The sequence below is a fragment of the Malus sylvestris genome, chromosome 13 (assembly GCF_916048215.2).
Source record: "Malus sylvestris chromosome 13, drMalSylv7.2, whole genome shotgun sequence".
NCBI classification, from domain to species: Eukaryota; Viridiplantae; Streptophyta; class Magnoliopsida; order Rosales; family Rosaceae; genus Malus; species Malus sylvestris.
The window spans coordinates 15,500,491-15,515,282 of NC_062272.1; the positions used below are offsets into that span (position 1 = coordinate 15,500,491).

General features: G+C 40.2%; 1 long non-coding RNA gene across 1 annotated transcript; it reads right to left on the reverse strand.

Moving 5' to 3' along the window:
* Positions 1-4,117: 4,117 nt before the first annotated feature.
* On the reverse strand, positions 4,118-4,420 carry LOC126596686 (uncharacterized). The gene is made up of 2 exons (XR_007614027.1): positions 4,262-4,420; positions 4,118-4,177 (listed from the first exon to the last, which is right to left on the reverse strand). It is a non-coding gene; the product is annotated as an uncharacterized LOC126596686 (long non-coding RNA).
* Between the last annotated feature and the right edge of the window lie 10,372 nt (positions 4,421-14,792).

Consider the following 14,792-nt stretch of genomic DNA (forward strand, 5'->3'; position numbering starts at 1 on the left):
AAGAAAGTCTTTTGCTTCAAAAGGTCTTGTGGAGGATGTGTGTTGACTACACCGACCTAAACAAAGGGTGTCCGAAAGATAGTTTCCCTCTTCCTCTTATTGACAGGCTTATAGACTCTACGGCAGGGTGTGAGCTCTTGAGCTTTATGGACGCTTATTCAGGATACAACCAAATCCTCATGAACCCCTCAGACCAAGAACACACGGCCTTCACTACTGACAGGGGACTATATTGCTATAAAGTCATGCCTTTCGGCCTAAAGAATGCAGGAGCAACTTATCAGAGACTGGTCAATTCAATGTTCGCCGAACAAATTGGGAAGAACATGGAAGTTTACGTTGATGATATGCTAGTCAAAAGCAAACATGCTGACCAACACATCACCAACCTATCTGAAACTTTCACCATTCTAAAGAGGTATCGAATGAGGTTGAACCCCAACAAATGTGCCTTCGGCGTGGGCTCTGGCAAATTCTTAGGCTTCATGATTAGCCAACGAGGCATTGAAGCTAACCCTGAAAAGATCAAAGCAATCCTCGACATGAAAGAGCCAATAACTTCAAAAGACATCCAAAGCCTTACTGGCAAGGTGGCAGCCTTAACCAGATTCATCTCTAAGGCCACAGACAGATGTGCTCCTTTCTTCAAAGCACTCAAGGGAAATAAGAAGTACATTACATGGACGGAGGAATGTGCCAAGGCATTCAGGAACCTCAAAGAGTACATGAGTAAAGCCCCTCTGCTCTCCAAACCAGAAGTTGGTGACACTCTCATCATCTATCTATCGGTTTCGGCTTCAGCAGTCAGTTCTGTTCTTATTCGAATGGACAGTGGTGTCGAACGGCCCGTCTACTACGCTAGCAAGGCCCTACAAGATGCGGAGACACGATACTCCAACATTGAGAAATTAGCTCTAGCATTGGTCATGTCTGCTCGAAAACTCCGCCCTTACTTCCAAGCGCACTCCATCATCGTGCTTACCAATTATCCTCTTCGACAGATACTCCAAAGTCCTGACACTTCAGGGCGAATGATCAAATGGGCAATAGCGTTGGGTGAGTTTGACATCTCCTACCAACCAAAGCCAGCTGAGAAAGGCCAAGCAGTGGCAGACTTCATTGCCGACTTCACATATCCGGTTGACATTGCTTCTACACCTGAAGCAGTGGCTTCATTACCCCCGGAAGCTCAGAAGATAGAACCAACAACCCCAGCATGGAGTCTGTATGTTGATGGCTCATCCAACCAACAGGGCTGTGGAGCGGGACTAGTCTTGACTACGCCCGACAAAGTAGTAATGGAGTATGCTCTTCGTTTCAAATTCAAGGCATCAAACAATGAGGCCGAGTATGAAGCCCTTCTAGCAGGATTACGTTTGGCCAAACACCTCGGGGTTAAACAAATTGATATTTTCAGTGACTCCCAATTAGTGGTCAACCAGGTTACCAACAACTTTGATGCTAAGGACAGCTCCATGGCAGCATATCTTGCGCAAACACAACTTTTGCTCAAGCACTTCCACTACCAGATCACCCAAGTTCCTCGAGCGGCAAACAGTCATGCAGACGCCCTGGCTCGCCTCGCCTCAGCTGTGGAAGACAAGATTGGAAGAAAAATTCATGTCGAACTGTTGGCAACACCAAGCACCATGGCCGCAGAAGTATGCAACTTACAACAGGGGGATAGTTGGATCACCCCGATCTATAATTTCCTTGCTCATGGCACCCTCCCAAATGATAAAGTCCAGGCTAAGCAAATTCGATACAAGTCTACCCGCTACCTGATCATCAATGATCAACTCTATAAGCGAGGTTTTAACCTGCCATACTTAAGGTGTCTTACGCCTGCCGAGGCGGAAATCGTCCTTCGGGAAATACATGAGGGAGTCTGTGGAGATCATGCTGGATCTCGGTCCCTAGCACACAAGACTTTTCGCCAAGGATATTACTGGCCAACACTCCACCAGGATGCCATCAAAGTATCCCGCTCATGTGACAAATGTCAACGATATGCGACTATTCCTCATTCCCCTCCAGAGCCTCTTACTCCTATGATCAGCCCTTGGCCCTTCGCCCAGTGGGGACTTGATTTGATCGGCCCAATGCCGGCAGGGAAGGGCAAAGTCTGTTACGCAGTCGTTGCAGTGGACTACTTCACAAAGTGGGCCGAAGTAGAACCCTTGGCAACCATTACTGAGGCAAAGATAGAAGACTTCGTGTGGAAGAACATCCTTTGTAGATTCGGCATTCCCAATGCGATAGTCACTGACAATGGGCGACAGTTTGACAACAAGAAGTTCAGGTTGTTCTGCTCTAAGTTCAACATCAACTTATGCTTTGCCTCTCCAGCTCATCCCCAGTCTAATGGACAAGTTGAGGCCATCAACAAAATAATCAAGCGCACTTTGAAAACCAGCTTGGACAAAGCTAAAGGTTGTTGGCCAGAATTCGTACCCCAAGTCCTTTGGTCATACCGCACTTCATATCGGACTTCTACAGGAGAAACTCCATTCTCACTTGCTTTTGGTACAGAAGCAGTTGTCCCAGTTGAGCTTGAGCAAGCAACATACCGAATCCAGAACTACATACAGAGTGAGAACGACAAGCAACTCACCCTCAACCTGGATCTAGTCGAGGAACACAGAAATCAGGCTCACCTGAGGAATGTCGCCTACAAGCAGCGCATCTCCAACTACTACGACTCAAGGGTCAAACCTCGCTCTTTCAAAGTGGGAGACTGGGTACTGAAGAAAAGATTACTCTGTGATAGAGTCCCGAGTGAAGGAACACTCAGTCCTAACTGGGACGGACCGTTCGAGGTCGTCGGCATCAGTCGCCCTGGCTCCTACAAGCTCAGAAACTCCGACGGCAAGACCCTTGGCCATCCATGGAATGCTGACCACTTGAAGTACTATTACAAATAAGACTCACATTGTACAAGTGTTAAGCTACAGCCGTTTGGCATCCTATGTAATGAAGGCCATTTGGCAATGGATTCAATAAAGAGGTAATTTAGCCAACTCGGCCCTCACTCTTTTACATTCCTAGCAATGGAACACTCAAGTGTTGAAACCTCAAAGCAGATATATCCAACACGAAACAAAATCTAAGTATGTGTCGACAAGACTATACAAAGAAAGGAACAACCAAACAATGGCTTATATCCAAACAATAGATCTATTCATACACAGCCAAAAAACTTCACCTACAAAGCTTCACCTACATAGCTTCACCCAGAAAGCTTCATCTACAAAGCTTCACCATCAAAGCTTCACCTCGAAAGCTTCATCTACAAAGCTTCACCATCAAAGCTTCACCTAGAAAGCTTCATCTACAAAGCTTCACCTACAAAGCTTCAACACCAAAGCTTCACCTACAAAGCTTCAACACAAAACCTTGCTCCAAATAAACAAATTTTGTTCACAAAACCCAAGATGCCCGTGAACTTGTACAAAAACACTTGGGTAAACATAAACATTTTTTGTTTTACACCCACAAGGGCCCAAAATTTTCCTTCTTATTTATTCACTTATATATGTTCCCAAACATATTATAATAGATCCAACAACAAGCCAAAGTCCCAAGTTTCATAATGGACAAAAGTACAAGCAATTCATCAATAATGAAGGTGCTACAAAAATTGGAATCTGCCCCAAAATAGAAATCCAACCCAAGAGACTTTTTCTCTCTCTCCCTCTTCCGCCTCCTTTCATCTATCAAATTTCTGCAACCTCTGCTCTTCTCCAATGGAGCTGAATTTTGGACACCCTATAGTTATTGAGCATATGAACAACTTTCAAGAAGGAACCATTTCTGTTTGAGCGACGGAAATTAAAGTGTTGAAGCTCCAAACATGACAGTCGGATTCTTGCAGATTTCGAAGCTGCTGTGATGTTTCGAAGATCTGGAAATATTTAACCATTAGTTCATTCTGAATTTTTGATATGTTATGAAAGAGACGATGAGGAACAACTTCAATGAAGAAAGCATGCTGATCTGAACAATAGAAAATGGAGTTTCGAAGCTCACAACAAATCTGACGGGTTGACAGAAAAATAATAACCAGTCATTCATCATACCTGAATTTCTTGAGTTATACAGCTCCGAGGGATCTCAATTTTGGATATGTTGTAGTTCACAAGTTAAGGAACAACTTCGATGAAGAAAGTATGTTGATCTGAGCAAGAGAAAATGGAGTTTTTGAAGCTCACAACAAGTCTGACGCGTTGATATACAAATGACGAACAATCACTCATCATACCTGAATTTCTGGAGTTGTACTGCTCCGATGGATCTCCAATTCGGATATGTTGTAGTTCACGAGCTAAGGAACAACTTTCATGAAGATGGTTTTGCGATCTGAGCCACAGAAAATGGTGTTATATTGAAGAAAAGCTAAAGGAAGACTAAAGGAAAGCACAAATGGTAAAGCAAAGCAAAAGAAAAGCTAAAGGAAGACAAAATCATGGCACATGATAATGAGTCATACCCTACCCCTCATTGGATTCGAATACACCCATCCTCCAAAATCATGACAAAGGCCACATTATAGATATCTGTACAAACATTCCAAAGAAAAAGGGAGGGAGTAAAAAAAAAAAAAAAAAAAAAAAAAAAAAAAAAAAAAAAAAGGGCCTAGGCCTCCACTTCTTTGGGCCTAACACATCTTCATAACAAAAAACAATATATGAAGAAAGAGCCCTGGGTTACCACTTCGAAAAGAAACAAGTGAAGTTTTCCTACTCATGACATTGACTACTAGCTAGACACCTCATTCGGCAACTCTCTTCGCCTGAAGACTTGGGGGACTCCCACCATATGCTACTGCACCTTGATACTCGGCAGTCTCACAACCACTCAGTGACTTGGATTTTTCAAGTCTCCAACCGAGAAGTTTTCCTCACTCGGGAAATTAAGGGAACACTACCTCAAACTACATGCTTCACTCACAAAGCTTCAACAATACAGGTTTCAACAAAAGCAAAAATTCAAAGAACTTTATGAAGAAGGCTTTGGTGTATTTAACACAATATGTTGAAATGAAGCAAAGCTTATTTATTAATATTTTCGATAAGCCACAAATATGTACATATACATGAGTCAAAATAAACAAACAAAAGGGAGCCTTCACAAAGGTTGCTTAGGGGAAGTCTCAGCAGTCGGTAGAGCCCCAGAAAGAGAAAGCACCGAAGGGTGGTTATCCGGAGCCTCAGTACTTGACAAAACCCCAGAAAGAGGAGGCATTGGAGGTTCATCATTTGAAGCTTCATTACCAGGTACAGCCCTAGAGGACGAAGGCAATAAATGCCTTTGGAACAAACCCACAAACCGCTGATGATCAAGTAAAACCTTACCATCAGATTCCTTCATCTGGTCAAGCTTCCTCTTCATGTTTGTAGCATAGTCATGGGCGAGCCGGTGCAACTGCTTATTCTCATGCTTGAGCCCTCTAATCTCCTGTTTGAGACTCATCACTTCAGCAGCCAATGATTCAACTTGGCGGGTTCTAGCAAATAGGCGTTGGGCCATATTAGACACAGAACCTGCACACTGAACACTAAGAGCCAGAGAGTCCTTAACAGCCAACTCATCAGACCGTTTGGAAAGTAGTCTGTTATCTTTGGGAGTGAGAAGGTTCCTGGCCACCACTGCAGCGGTCATATCATTCTTCATCACAGAATCCCCAACGGTAAGAGGACCAGTAAGGGATATGAAGGATGGGCGCCATATGTTGTCTGGAGAAGGCGTGGCTGTCTCTTCTCCAAGGTTCAAGTCAAAACGACGGTCGGAGGGTCCAAACATTTTCAAATGTGTTGAAGAGGGAAGAGGTCAGACAAATCAAGATCTTAGAAGTGCAAGAAATGAGCTTCTACTGGTAGAGATTCAAGTGTGCTGTGGAACTTAATGCCAGCCTCTATAAAAATCTGCACTCGACGGAGCTTCAGAAATCGAAGAGGCGTTTGCTTTCTCAAAAGCTGGGCTGCTCAGAGACCACGAGGGCCGATCTCAGAAATCGAAGAAGCACCTGCTTTTTCAGCCTCGTCAGCACCTGTCACATGCACACTCAGCTTTGCGGAAATTACGGGCAATCTGTCGAAGATTTCTGGTGAAGTAGAAAGCACGTGAATCTCACTGTTCAATCACCGCTCTCCATATGCACCATCAACTCCTCGGGTACCACATATAACTTTGTCAAAGATCTCTGACAAAGTTTAGGCACGAGAATTTCGAAGTTCCAGCTACCCTACTATTACCCATAAGGGTAAAGGAACAGCACCACTGCTTGACAACTGGAAAGTCCCTATGTGTGTCGACCTCCGTGTTTTGCGGCAAGACAGGTTGGCAAGAACGTCCAACCTTTACTCACATTCGAGAAAAGACTCCCAACATAATTACTTTCTCAAAAACCGGAGTAGCACCGCTTTCCGAATCTCGAGAGTCAGATCCTCGACGGGATTGCTTGTTCGAAAACCGAAGAGGCATAACTCTCAGAACTTCGAGAGCCAGATTTCCTTAGATAAAGCTTGTCTGTAATCTTCACACGTAACATCAGCTTTCCAGATACCACATACCACTTTTTCAAAGTGCTCTGACAAAATTAAAACACGTGAAGCTGGCAGCTCCCACTACATTGCTGTGACCAAGAAGGGTAAAGGAATAGCATTACTACTTGTTATTGGGAAATCCCTATATACATTGACCTCCCTCCTCAACGGACAGGCAAACCTGCAAAAATGCTCAACCCTTTCTCGCATTCGAAAAGGCACCCTCAACATAACCTCTCGAAATACTCAGCTTTATTTCCCCCCCCCCGATAATACCTTAGCAAATAAGCCACACCAAGAACAAGAGTATCTCATATCATCAGGGTCGAAAGCAAGAGTATCCCATATCATGCTTTCTCCCTGTCTTTGTCTTTGTCCTTGTCCACACCTGCAGGACAAGGAGAAAGAGAGCAGTCAGTCGGAACCTGAAATCAAACCTCCAATTTGGAACTGACTGCCTGGAGCCTTTGCCTGGTTGCTTACTTAGCATTGCTCTCGAGTACTCATCCTCAACTGCTGTCAAGGTCACGAATTCCACCGGCAAATACCTCATGACAGTTGATCAGATATTGGCTCTTTACACTGAAGCTGCCAAGCGTGGATGAGTCACTATGAAGGAATGTTCTAAAGGACCATTTAAATGCAAAGGTTGCACACCACTTCTGCCATGCAAAAGATTGAAGCAGAAGGTTCAACGGTGAGCTGAAACAGATCACTACAGCACGACACCTTTCCATACCACATTCATTATTCCGTCAACAGCAAAAGTATCCCATATCATCAAGGTCGAACGTACTCTAGATTTGATGGACTTGTTTTGACCCTCAAATTTTTGAGTCGGCCTTATACTCTGAAGGGCACCAGAAAACCCTCCAGCACAGTTCAAGAATAAGCCTGTGGAAAGTTACTTCTTCAAAAGCAAAAGTATCTCATATCATCTCTTATCCATTTGCTTCTCCTTATCCTGGCAGTTGAATGAGAGACAAGGAGAAGGAGAACAATCAACCGGAAGCCGAAGTCAAACCTCTGATCCTGGGTTGCTTACTTGGAAGTTTGACTGCTTACCTTGTCTGTCACCTCTTTCGGCAAATCTCCTAGCTCGGCGACTTGGGGGACTCCTACTATAGGGTTTGTATCGCACTTGACCAAGCCCGAAACTACAAGTAAGCTTCAAGTGAAATTGATACATTACCTTGTGCATCTTCATCGGTTAAAGATACCACCCCTGGATGGAGGAAGCGTACTTCCAGAGAAGATGCCACATCTACCTATGAGAAAGATAAGGCAAGTGAAGACGATACCACACCTCGGTACTTAGAAGTTTCGTGATTACTCAGCGGCTTGGATCTTGCAAGTCCCCAACCGAGGAGCTTCCCTCACTCGGGAACTTAGGGGAGCACTGTTTGTACCATACTTGACTAATCCCGAAACTACTGAGCACCGGTCAACGTTATACCGTCAAGGACCCAGAAGAGTTTCCCTTCAACCAGAAGGCCAATCACAATGCGACACGTGTCGACATCAGAAGCCAATCACAGCACGACACGTGTCAACATCAGAAGCCAATCACAACACGACATGTGTCAATATTAGAACAAAACTAGAAACTCTCTTCTATAAATAGGGATCATTCTCCCACAACAATCTCTAATGTCATTTTGTACTAAACTATTCACTAGAACTCACTAAACCAGAGCTTGAACCTATGTATTTGTGTAAACCCTTCACAATTAATGAGAACTCCTCTACTCCGTGGACGTAGCCAATCTGGGTGAACCATGTACATCCTGTGTTTGCTTCTCTGTCTCTATTCATTTACGTACTTATCCTCACTAGTGACCGAAGCAACCAAGCGAATGTCACAAAACCTGACACTTTCTGTTGTACCAAAGTCTTCGCTGATTTTGTGCATCAACATGCTCACTTTAATATAATTACTAAATTAATTAATTGTCACAACATAATTATGAATACAACCTATGACTACTAAATTTGAACTCAAGTCTACTTCAGCTGTTGCTATTACTGCTTATTGGTGATTATCCAATCTATCATCATATATGTATACTAATGCTTTTGTGCCTACTTGTGCTCTAGTTAATCCTACTATTCCAATTAAATTGTTCCTATATGAATTTAACTATAATGTGATTTTCTCAAGTAAATAACTGCTTCTTTACTAAGTAAATTAAGTGTACCTTCGTTATCAATACAGCTAACTTCATGTTGACTGATGCTACTTACAATTCTACTTCTATTTTCAAATAAACCTAGTTGATACAAATTATATTTATTTCTCTGTGTTCTCTCAAAACCTCTTTTGATAATTCTTGTGCTTCTTCGTCGTTTGGATAAATATATTCTGCTCTAACTACTTATTTTCATTTTCTTCTAAAGAGTTCCAATTTCTGTTATCAAAAGGACACTACTACAAAACCATTTATTAGTGTCGCTATGATAATTGATAAGAAACGTATATTACTGTCGGATTTTAAGCAAAATCAAACAGAAAATGGATGCAGTAGCGGATATAATAAGCGACAGAATTGCCAGTGCCAAGAAATGAATTTTCCAACAGAAAATACTCTAAAACTGACATAAATTGTGTTGGATATAACCGACAGAGAATTTATTAATAATGAGTAAATAAAAGCATTCTCTATCGGATAAAACCAACAGAAAATATATTAATAATAAAAAAATATAAACTACCGTTTGAATCATTTCTTTCCCTTTCAAGTCTACTTCAGCTGTTGCTATTACTGCTTATTGGTGATTATCCAATCTATCATCATATATGTATACTAATGCTTTTGTGCCTACTTGTGCTCTAGTTAATCCTACTATTCCAATTAAATTGTTCCTATATGAATTTAACTATAATGTGATTTTCTCAAGTAAATAACTGCTTATTTACTAAGTAAATTAAGTGTGCCTTCGTTATCAATACAGCTAACTTCATGTTGACTGATGCTACTTATAATTCTACTTCTATTTTCAAATAAACCTAGTTGATACAAATTATATTTATTTCTCTGTGTTCTCTCAAAACCTCTTTTGATAATTCTTGTGCTTCTTCGTTGTTTGGATAAATATATTATGCTCTAACTACTTATTTTCATTTTCTTCTAATGAGTTCCAATTTCTGTTATCAAAAGGACACTACTACGAAACCATTTATTAGTGTTGCTATGATAACTGATAAGAAACGTATATTACTGTCGGATTTTAAGCAAAATCAAACAGAAAATGGATGCAGTGGCGGATAAAATAAGCGACAAAATTGCCAGTGCCAAGAAATGAATTTTCCGACAGAAAATACTATAAAACTGACATGAATTGTGTTGGATATAACCGACAGAGAATTTATTAATAATGAGTAAATAAAAGCATTCTCTATCGGATAAAACCAACAGAAAATATATTAATAATAAAAAAATATAAACTACCGTCTGAATCATTTCTTTCCCTTTCAAGTTCGCCGCCCCTACATTCACTGCATTTTCCAGCGAACGGATCTTGAGTATTCCTGCAACAAAACAACCAATGAACACATCCGTGAGCACCCTACACAAACTACCCCTAAACTTTATCATTCTTGCAAATCAACAGATCTTCGACATGCAAAACCAACGCAGTCAACTGAAGGCATGAATCTTTAATTTGGATTTTGATCTGTGTTTTGTCTCTCTTGCATAATGATGTATCCAAGCTTTAGAGTCTGCTTTTATGCATACATCAGAACACAGATGGATGTAAAAATCACAGCACAAAAAAACTTTGAAAATAAAATCAGAACTGAAGTTTGGGGGTGATTGCGTTTTTACCTAAAGATGGGGGAGTCTTGGACGATCCGCCATGGATCTGGAACTTTTGGGTGTTGGTGCGCCTCCCTTGTTGTAGATCCTTGTACTCTCGCAAAAAAAAAAAATGTTGCATGGATGTGTTAGTTCTTTGATTTTTCTATGACAATAAACTTAATGGAACTCCATGGTAGCAAAATGAGATTTTTACCTTTGACTTAGGGGTTTCGCTACCGAGATCCAGTGCATATGATGGCTTCCATGAACGGGACCAAGAGCCATGGCGACATGGATTACAGTTTCAGATCGAGAGAAATGGAGGCGAAGGGTTTGTGTTGAACATCAATGAAGACTAGATTGTCTAGAGTTATGAAGACATTTCTCATAGTTGATGGAGGAGCGGCTATGGCTTCTACCAAGGGTTTGTGTTAATTTGAGAAAAGGGCTGAGAGAAATGAGAATACCTCTTTCGGTTTCTAGAGAGAGAATGACCTAGGGTTTCTAATTACACTCAGAAATGAAAGCAATGAGAGAAACCTATGACTTTTCATTTGGAATCCTAGGGAGATCATTTTCCTGATGCACGACACATGTGCGCATCCTAAGCTTCTGGGCTTACCGAGGACATTATGGACATTCGCGGAAGGAGAGAGTCATGTGGGCTCTGGGCTTAAGGTTATCAAAAGCTGAAATGAGAATGAGTGTAGCTGCTAGGGTTTTGCCATAAAATAGTAAAATAATCAATTTTTGTCGGTTATAACCGCCATAAACTAAAATAATAAAATAGTCAATTTCTGTCGGTTATAACTACCACCATTAACTTAAAAACCGCCGAAATATGTTAAAAATATTTAAAAAAAAAGAATTCAAAAATACTGGCGGTTGCATCCGACACTAAATATCTACTAGGAATTTATGTCGAATATAACCGACATAATTTCATTGTTATCCGACACTAATTGAATGATGTGTCAGATATCTTTTATTCGACATAATGACTTATTAAACCACCACCATCATCTGACATCTAAAGCTAATATTGTAGTAGTGAGATTTATCTTAGGTCTTCTAATATGATTATTTGTACTCAAAATTTAACTTTTCTAATTTTTCTAACAAAGATGGTGGAAGTGATGAAGATGTGTTATGTAAAACTTGATTTATTTCTGTTATTTGTTATTCAACTTGGTCTAATTTTTTGACTAAACTCAAAACTAATTGAATAATTAAATTATTTTGTCTAATAGGGATATTACTACTAGCTACTGGTGTTGAAAAATCTGTTAAACTTACTGGTTCTTTATCTAACTTACTAATTTCTTTCAAAGCTTGAACATATTTTCTATTAGTTTTAGAATCGATCATTAAACTAATAATCTATCTATTTTATAATGTAACTTATTTACTTATTCACTCAACTCTTTTTGCACTAATTGAATTTTTTGAACTTCTAATTAATTGTTCAATTATTTCTAGTGATCTAAGTTCTACTTGCTTAGGTTTACTACCTATAAGGTCAATAAACTCTTTTATCTCTATTTTGCTCGAAAACATTTGAATATTTTTATTATTATATTCTAACTAAAATGTAATATACTCTAAATTTTGTTTAATTGTTTTTATGGAATTTTTCTGAAAATGCTCTATCAAATGGTTTAACAAATAATTATGCGTATTATTTTCTAATTTTATATTTTTTGCTTGACTAATAATAAAATCTACAATATTATTGGTTTGTGAATTTTCTTCACTATGCAAAATATGATTATGCTTTTTTAATGGAAAATAACAGACTAAACTATTTTGATCTAGAGTGATTTTTCTTTTTTTGAGGTTCACTAATTTCTAAATTAAGATAATCTATCATAAATTACAGTTTACCTTTCTCTAAAGTTATGGCTAATTGGTTTTTTAGAGACTCTCTTTCTTCAGGGTCTTTAAAGTTTGATCTATTGCTCTTTTTGCTTCTAAAACTCTATGTTGCACTTCTGTGTTATTATATTTATTAATAAATAAAGAATGTTCAATATAATCAAAATAAAACTTTTGCTTCTTCAATTTTTTTTCCACCCCCCTTTACCCATCCCCGTTCATCGAACCTAGGACCTATACTACCCCACCCTTTTCCCACACCCTCGCCACTAGGCTAGCCCTAGTGGCTTCTGGTTCTTCAAAGTTTTGCTAATTCTTTTTTAAATATATGCTAATCTTCTCTTTATACTTGTTATAGTTGGGTGTCTAGAATAATAATTACTTGGTGGTGGTGGTTGACAGGGTCTACAAGGACAATAATATTTAGTGTTCATACAAAATAAAACAAGTGGATGATATCAGTTGTGTTAATGACTTCCGTCCTTAAGGTACTTTATTATTATAATTATACCATTAAAATACTAAACTTGGCTCTGATACTAAATTCGTAAAACAAAAGGCTCAGTTAAGTAGTCGGATGACCATTATAACAACTACACATAAAACCTTGCACATGGAATTCGACATGTTTCAGCATGACGACCATTCACAATACAGGTATAATGCCTTAAAGGCTGAACTTGGATGTATCCTTGTTAATGTCCAATTATTTGTATGGAAAACATTCAATTATAACAAAGTGCTCGAACAAAGTATAATCATCAATTTAGTAGGTTAATAATATAACTACAATAATGTTTCCATGTTGTGACGCAACTTATTTTTGTGCGATTTATGTGTGCTTTGTTTTGGTCGACGGCTAGGGTTTTACAAAAACGGCCATAAACAATGCCACGTAGGAAAATGACGTAGCACGTTTCCCGGACACGTGGCACACCTTCTGGACCTCACGATAGCAAGGGAACGAAAAGCTATAGCCCCCGCAAAGCGACAAAAGCTGGAGAAAGGGATCCATTGTGGTGGGTCAACCATTTCCGGCGGGGCCAAGTCTGACGTGGCCACACTTTGTCCCTCAAATTCTAATTATTTTGATTTTTGTGGAGCATTAATTAACCCACCGAGCTGTGTCCTACGACTTTAAACGGCCACTTGAAACGAATGTGACAGGCAGGTGAGAATATCGGAAGGCCTCCGAGCAAAAAGATATTTACTATCTTGCGAGCGTAGAAAAGTAGCCAAAGCGAGATCCGAGGCGACAAATCAGCAGAAGAAAGGTAACGTGTCAAAATAGTACGGGGACACGTAGAGCAAACGACTCTGCCACGAGTGAAAAGCTGTATCTGGGTGTAGTTGAATGTGAACTCCGCCATAGGCGCGTGGAGTCAGAGCCGGAAAAGAGCAGTTTTTATCGACCTTTTATTTATATATTTATATTTTTTTTTAACCGCTCTGGAAAATTTGACGGAGCGAAAAATAGGGAAAAAATATTGTAATATTATTCTACTTTTTAATGGTGGACCCAGTACACGTCACACTAGGCTGCCATATCCCATGAACGTGACAATAGGCCAACGCAAGGAAATAATTTCTAGATCGGCAGCTAACGTGGGACCCACACTTCTCGGAAGTTCCGTGACCGTGAGTCGAGTTTCCTTCCCTCGCTCCTGCTCCTGTATCCACCGTCGGATGGCTGGATCGTACGGTCCGAATCAGGCGCACTGATCGACACGCACGAGCTCTTTTAGTTTGGTGCCAGCTAGGACGAATCTGGGTTTTGAGTTTCTTTATTAATTAACATATCGCCACGTATGAAAGCGATCCGACGGCGAGGAGACTTTGCTTTACTGGTAACGGCGAGATCTGGACCGTGGAATGCCCATCCGGCTCCATTCAGGTGGGGCGACTGTTGTCAATTTGCGGAAATTGTTTTAGATTTTTGCCATCATTCGGTATTAATTAAACAAAAATATATAGAAAGGGAGAAAAAATGGAAAAACAAAAAACGTGGGAGCGGAAATGATGAATTTGACCGGTGGGAACGATATTATCCGCGGTCATGCAGATTCCCTTTGATTGTCACGTTGCTTTTACCGAGGTCTCTGTGACCGGGAATAACCGGTTAACGACGTCGCTTAGGATAATTTCTTGGTTTTATTTTTTATTTTTTTAATATTTATCCTGAATGTGGATTCGTGGGCAACAGTGCTCTTTGTTTTTATGGGGGAATAAAATAATTAAAAAGCATTATCTTATCGATATTCATTAATTATCGGTATTTATTGATTTGTTTAATGATTTTTATATTATAAAAGTACGTGGTGAGTAAACATGGAAGCTTGGGTAGGAAGAAAAATAAAAATGCTGACACGTGGCGGTACAGACCGAAAAAGTGGGGGCAGGGTGTGGACGGCGAAGATTTTGCCATGTTGGTGAGGCTGAAATGAACCGCAGGATGTGTCTCGGAATGTAGGGCTGAGATAGGAGGATGCGATGCAGCAGGTGAATCGTGGCCGTCGACGAGGCTTTGGAGTGGTTTCGCTTGGAGTGAAATAGCTAAAAAGAGGATGAGATA